Source organism: Mastomys coucha, unplaced genomic scaffold (assembly GCF_008632895.1).
Source record: "Mastomys coucha isolate ucsf_1 unplaced genomic scaffold, UCSF_Mcou_1 pScaffold5, whole genome shotgun sequence".
Lineage (NCBI taxonomy): Eukaryota > Metazoa > Chordata > Mammalia > Rodentia > Muridae > Mastomys > Mastomys coucha.
This window is the reverse complement of record NW_022196911.1, coordinates 24,043,276-24,050,089: the sequence shown is the minus strand read 5'-3', so window position 1 is coordinate 24,050,089 and position 6,814 is coordinate 24,043,276. Positions and strand designations below refer to the sequence as shown.

At 50.4% G+C, this 6,814-nt stretch overlaps 2 protein-coding genes across 8 annotated transcripts in view; one reads left to right on the top strand and one right to left on the bottom strand.

Annotated features, from left to right (window-relative positions):
• Positions 1 to 3,018, bottom strand: part of LOC116078496 (ATP-binding cassette sub-family A member 3) — a 53,050-nt gene extending 50,032 nt beyond the window's left edge. For 3 of the 5 annotated variants that reach the window (XM_031353745.1, XM_031353747.1, XM_031353746.1), the window contains exon 1: positions 2,719 to 3,018. The gene's annotated coding sequence lies outside the window, so the exon portion shown is untranslated. The remainder of the gene's footprint in view (positions 1 to 2,718) is intronic. The other 2 variants (XM_031353743.1, XM_031353744.1) reach the window with 1 other exon arrangement.
• Positions 3,019 to 3,281: 263 nt separating this feature from the next.
• Positions 3,282 to 6,814, top strand: part of LOC116077841 (ATP-binding cassette sub-family A member 17) — an 88,448-nt gene continuing 84,915 nt past the window's right edge. For 2 of the 3 annotated variants that reach the window (XM_031352653.1, XM_031352652.1), the window contains exon 1: positions 3,283 to 4,050. The gene's annotated coding sequence lies outside the window, so the exon portion shown is untranslated. Of the gene's footprint in view, positions 4,051 to 6,814 lie in introns of all 3 variants that reach the window. The other variant, XM_031352654.1, reaches the window with a different exon arrangement.

Genomic DNA, 6,814 nt, shown 5'->3' with positions numbered 1-6,814 from the left:
ACTCAGAAATCCGCCTGCCTGTGCCTCCCAAGTGCTGGGATTAAAGGCGTGTGCCACCACCGCCCGGCTGTCCTGGACACTCTTAAACTCTTTTCTGTACAGCAGTACACAGGAATGAGGATGACTCGTTTACACAGAGGCCCTTATGTGGATCAGGTGATCATAGCCTGCAAACCAGATTTCCTGTTCTAGGGCCCGAGGAAGCCAGATATGAAACTAGGTGATTTGTTCTGCAGGCCCAGGTAGAGAACTGCAGTTTCTGGAACATACACTCATAATTGCCTGCTTTATCCGGAGCTGAAAGCAGTGGGTCTCCTTAGAATTGGAAGCTCTTAGTAAGAATCAGCCAGGTAAATTTTAGATGAAAGATGTGTCCCAAAGCAGGCTCTATGAAAAGAATTCCACAAAATGTATGCTGTCACTTGCTTTCCCACCTAATTCCCATGCCACAGCTTCGGTCCCATTCCCTGGATAGCCAGCTTTTCTGCCTTCCTAGGCGTGGGAAATGAGGTAACAAAGCAACGAGAGTCCCCAGAGAGGTAACCATGGATGTTTGGTAAACAAGTTAAGCAGCACGGAGCTCATGATGGCTTCGGCACAGGTGACCACAGACCTGTTGACTCCAGGCCTCGTGCTGTTCAAGGGGAATGGGCCCCCAGGCTTTTCTCTCCACACATAGTACGGGCCTGCAGCACGTCGGTCTGCTGAGAGTATCATCCAAATACTGCTCTGACTGATGAGACCCAATCCTTTCCTCACCTACCTCAGTGCTGGGCCCTCTGTAACCCTGCTCCTGAGAAGCAGAAGCTCTTAGTCTTCACTGCAGAGCAGAACCTTCTAGGGTTTCAGACAGAAACTGAAGTCTGAGGTCTACCCATGGAGACTGTGAGCTCTGGTCTGGGCACAGGAACATTTCTCTGGGCAATTCTAACGTGCAGTCTCAGTTCAGCTCTCCTGCTCCTCTAGACACAGGTAGCATCTATTCTGGATATGTCCTGTACCACTTAGCCCACTCTAATAAAAACCAAACATATTTATTTGTTTGTTCTGTGTGGGGGCGGCATGCTAATGCCATGGTGTCTATGTGGAGGTCAAGGACCTCTTGCAGGAGCTGGCTCTCTCCTTCAATCATGTGAGTCATTGGGAATCTAACTCAACCTGTCAGGTTTGATTGTTGGATACCTTTACTCGCTGACCCATTTTGCCAGGCCTATTTCTGTTTTAAGCCCCTTTCTTGTGAGTAAATCGGTGCCAATTGCAGATCTCTAAGAGCAGGGACCATCTAGTGACTCAGAATCATGCCTGGAGCCTTGCCCATTAGAAGACTGATGGACATACTTGAGAGTTCTAGAATGTAGCTGTAGACAGACTCAGTGTAGCAAAGGAACCTCCTGCCAATTGCCAGAAACAAGGAGAGTCCGAAGGAGAAACCATAAAGTCCATTAATGCCAAACTAAGGCCTTCCCAGTTAACTCGAAGTCAAATTAGTTTCTATTTAACAGCCTGGTCAACATAACAGGGAAAGTTAGTGGCTTGTTAAAAAGAACGCTGGCTACCTTGTCATGCTCCAAAAGGCTGTTTGTTCTATCAGAACTATGGAATGCTACCTTAGAGGGTGGTGTTATCTGTTTGCAAGGGCTCAATTCAAAACAATGTGGGTGAGGGGGATCCCCATGGCACTCTTTTTTTTTTTTTTTTAAAAATCAACGTTTCCCCCCCTCCGTCCTGTCTCATCTCTCACTTCCCATGAGGCAAGCTTTCTAAAAAGGTTTCAGTTTTTCAAGCTTACTAACACAACTCCCAAACTTTCTGAATGAAGTAAGGCTACTCAGGAGACCAGGGTGGAAGGCCTTAGACCTTGCCTGGGTCTCCACATTGTCACTCCAAAGCCTCAGTTACTCATTTTGAGAGCATTTCCTGAGTGCTCCTGATGTGCAAACACCAAGTCCCTATTTATGATACAAGAACCGTTCAGGCCTGGAGGTAAAAGGACAGACAGAAATACTCTTTGAGACAAGGCCCAAATGGGCCACACACAGGAAAGCTCAAGCATGCAGCACCAGGAACATCTGCCCTAGGACCCAGGCTTGAGCCCTAACACCCAGGGACCAGACGAAGTTCTTTCGGAGCACCAACACCCAACACTGAGACACTTGACCTCGGCACAGTTGTTGCAGAACCATAGCCTACGCGGTGGTTCCCCCTTCGCAGTCCTGTCTTCACACCGAGGGCTTCGCCAACTTCACCCCCTATTAAAAGCACCCCTTGAACCCTACGTTCAAGTTCGTGAAAACGAAGAAGGTGAAGCTTGAAGAACTGGGAGGAATTCCATCCAGGACCAGCGCTGGCCGGTTGAGCCTGGGGCACTCTGCCGGCCTGCTGTGTCGCAGCCCGCAAAGCGCCTGAGGGCGGCGGCTGTCGGTCCACCTGCCGGGCCCGCACAATAGACCCCGTACTGACCCAGCCGTCTGTGAGGGTTCCGGTGCGCCCAGCGACCCCGCTATGGCGGGGACACACCCAGCATCCAGGACGCCGCGACAGCAACACCTGCAGCGATACGAAGGGTCAGTCCGGGAGCCGGCAGGTCCCGGCGGTAGGCAGGGGCTCCGAGGCCCCAGGTTGGGGCGCTGCCCGCCGGCAGAGTGGAGACACGGGCAAGGACGGGAGATCTCAGAACCCTGAGCTAGCGCGCGAGTGACAAGTCCTAGGGACACTCACCGACCCTCAGCGCCAGGCTGGCGGCGGTCGTCGCGGCTCTCCTGCCGGGTTCCCTCCCTTAGATTCCGCTCCAGCCTCGCAGGGGCGGCTGCGGCTGAAGCTGACAGCTGAGGCCGCCTGGCAGAGAGGAGGCGCCTGCCTGCCTGCCTGCCTGCCTGCCAGCCAGCCTGCCTGCCTGCCTGCGACACGCGCGGGTGGAAGAACTCGCCAGGAAGCTCCGACGCCTGGAGGGGGCGCGTCGCTCGCGCGTGCGCACTGGGCCTCCCCTGCAGGGGCCCCGGGTTTGCTCCCGGCCGGCTCGGCCTCGCCTAGGCTCCGGATTCAGCGTCTGCGCAGTGCCCCGCACATGTCGCCCAGCTCCGACAGAGGGCGCTCCAGGTCGCGCGTGCACCGCTCCCTCCCCTCCCCGTTCAACCTTGCGGATCGTGCGTCTGCGCAGTACTCCACGCAGGTCGCACCTCCCGTGGGCGCGCGCGCGCGCGGGGCGGGGTGGCGTGCGGCTGCTTTGAGCGTGCGTGATGGGTGGCCCCTGCGGGTTTTCTCCGCATCCGCGACCGGTCGCGCTGCACGCCCTAGCTCCGGTCCAGCCTGCTAACAGTAGGCGTTAGTCTGGGGCTCTGAGCCTCGGGGCCGCTGGCCTGAAGCTCAGCTCTGGACAAATGTGTTTCAAAGCAGTGGAGGCTGTAACATCACGATTTTCACTTTCGCAGTGGGATTTACTATTTCAAGTTCCTCTTTCTCCTCGGGGCCCTCTCCCCATCTCACTCCTGTCACCTAGAGAAGGTGCTACTTTCTGCTCTCGGCTCAGCAGGAGAAACTCATTCTGAGGCGACGGCCCCGCGCCTAGCAAAGTGCTAAAGTCATGGTCCAGCACAGCAGCACCACTAGGAGAATAGAGTCAGGGTGGGAGGGGGTTCTCAGGGATCTGGGTCCCCTCAGGCAGAGGGCAGGGCGTCCGGGTCCCTTGGGCCAGGAGACTGGGGGCGATAGAGTTCCCTCAGACAGGAGGCAATAGACAGGCACGGATGGAGGCGGGAGGGGGTTGTGGTTTCTTGAGACCGTAGGGTGCGCACATTTGCGTGCCCTCGGCTCAGGCAGTGGGGAATGGCAGTGGAGTCACAGGTTCCCGAAGCCTGTGCGGCCGCGCGGCCCGCCCGGGAGGAGCGGGTCATCGGGTTGAGCGTGGGCGTGACTGTGTCGCGGGGCCAACAGTCGTCGCGGGCGATCCAGCGGGTCCCTGAGCGCCCGAGGCCACGGACTAGGTGCTGGTGGTGAGTGAGGCGCAGCCCTCCCCAGCTTCTGGGCTGCGGACCAGATCGGCCAAGCCTTAAGGTAACCCCAGGATCGTGACTTCCGAATAGATGCCAGTTACACTGTGGTCATAATCTCCCGCTCTCTAGGGTCCCGTATGGCTAACCCAGAAGATGGGCTCCCTAAGGAAAGAGGCCTTGCCTGGCACATGGTCAGTCCCTTGGGGTCCTAGAACACCTCCTCCAGAAACAGAGCTAATCAAGTTTGCCGAATAAAGAAGTCTCAAAGGCCTGGCTTTAGGTCTTGAGTCCTTCATTAGTAGTGTATTCAAGTCATTTTACTTTCCAGAATCTTAATTTCTTATTCCTAAAGTTGAATTATAGAAAATTTAAAGGTTGCTGTTCCCTCCCAACCACCACTTTTTTTCCAAAGTGAAATGAAAAAAAAAAAAAAAGTGGGCTTTATCATCATGCCTATCACTTAAATGGCCGTATGCATGTCTGTAACAAACTTGCAGAGGTGTGTGCTGGAGGGGGGCAGTTAAAACAAGGTGGGGATTTGGATTATTGGTGTGCTATAAACATCTCCAAAAGACTTTGTCCCCAAAGGCTTTCTCTCCACCATTCTTCCAAACCAAAATGTCTTCCCCAATCCCTACTTCATGCCAGAGAGTGTGTGAATCTAGCTGACTGGAACTGTACCCTAAACTTAATCGCTTTTCTTTCAATACAGTGCTTGCCATGTTCAACTTAAATTGACCTGAGCTTGCAATCGTTTAGTCCAAACCCAATCCTAGTTCTGCAGAACTAAATCTAGGGACAGAGCTGGGTGACTTACCCCCAGGTAAACATGAGGTGGGGAGTACTGATGATGACAGTCCTCAGAATCTTACAAAATAAGCGGTCTTGTGTTAAATTCTTATTGTGTATTGAGGTGTACAGATGAAACTTGAAATGCAAATATTAAAACACCCATCTAACCAACTTCAGAGTCCTTAACAATGTATTATTAGAACTGAAGATATTGTCATTTGAAACTAATCTAAACACAATCGCATGGAAGTGTGTATACATCCATTGACCATGTCAGTGAATTATTTATGCTTGTTCTATTAAATATCCAAGTAGTACAGAAACTGTAGTAGCATTGCCATAGCGGTGCTTGTGTGAATCACTAAATATCTTGCTTCAAATGTAATTTGCATAGCTTTTTATCATCTAGAAATTTTAGAGGGAATTCCTATAGATAACAGTATATTCCTGAATTTAAAATTTAACAAGTATTATATGAATATATTCTTGTTAAAATTTTAAAACAAAAGGCCAGTTTTTCATAACCGTCATCCTCTTCCCATGCCATTTGTTCCGTAAATCCTCTCTCTATAATTCTGTTAACTTTATGTAAATATGTAGATTTGTCTGTTGATGTAAATTCGACACATGACATTTGCATCTCTCTCTTGTGCTTGGGAAATTCTCCATGGAGTGTGTCTTGCTTTAAAGTAGTTTCTTTCCTTTTTTTTCGGGCGGGAGGTGGGGGTTACATGAGATCTCACTACATAGCTCAGGCTGGCTTCAAACTCATGATCTTGAGTGTGTATGTGTTTTATTTCCTACATATAAAATCATGTAGTTTGAAAATAGAAATGTATTTACTTCATTTTCATTTGATGTATTTTGAAACAGAGTCTTACTGTATAGCTTAGGCTGGACTGAAAAATCACTATGCAGTCCAGGCTGGCCTCAGACTTTCAGTCCTCTTGCCTCTGCCTGTGGGATGCTGCCTGTATGGGTCACTAAGGCTGGCCTCATTCCCTTTTATTTTTTGAGACAAGGTCTCACTATATAGCTCTGGTTGGCGTAGAACTCTCTATGTTGACCAGGCTGGCTTCAAACTCATAGACATCCACCTGCCTCTGCTTCCTAATTGCTGGGATTAAGAGTGTGTGTACCATTCCGGCCCCTGTCCCCTTTTTGGTGTCATGTAGCCCAGACTGGTCTCAAACTCACTCTCCTGGAGGATGGCCTTGAACCTCTGAACCTCCTGCCTGGGTGTGCCTCTTGAGTACTGGGGAGGATGGCCTTGAACCTCTGACCCTCCTGCCTGAGTCTTGAGTTTTGTCAGTTACCTTTCCTACATCCTTTGAGATAATTATCTGAGACTTTTGTTGTTGCTATTGTTCTGTTAACATGAGATATTGTGTTGGTTGATTTTCTTATGTTATGCCACCTTCCAAATCCAGTCTCTCTTGGTTGTGGGATGCGGTCATCTTAACATATTCTATCGTGCCAGGCGGTGGTGGTGCACGCCTTTAATCCCAGCACTTAGGAGGCAGAGGCAGGCAGATTTCTGAGTTTGAGGCCAGCCTGGTCTACAGAGTGAGTTCCAGGACAGTCAGGACTACACAGAGAAACCCTGTCTCGAAAAAACCAAAACAAAAACCAAAAAAAAAAAAAAACCCCATATTCTATCGCTCGAACGGTGTAAATTGTCTCCCAAGGGGTGGCGATCTTGAGGTGATAGTACCTTAAATGGGGCCTTGTGAGCAGTCTTCAAGTCACTGGGAGATTCTTGGGGAAGAGAACACATTGTTCCCTAAAACAACAGCTCTGAGACTTCTTCTATATGAATAAATGCCTAGGCCAATAAGCTTGGGCCTGTTGCCTGAGTAGCTCATAACTTAATTTTCCGTTTATTCTATTCTAAGTCTTGCCAAGTAGCTGGTTACTGGTCCTCAGCTTCATGTGAAGGTCTTCCTCTATGTCTGGCCAAGTCTTCCCTTGTCTGACTCTCTGTCTCTCTCTCTGTCTCTCTCTCTGTCTCTCTCTCTGTCTCTCTCTCTCTC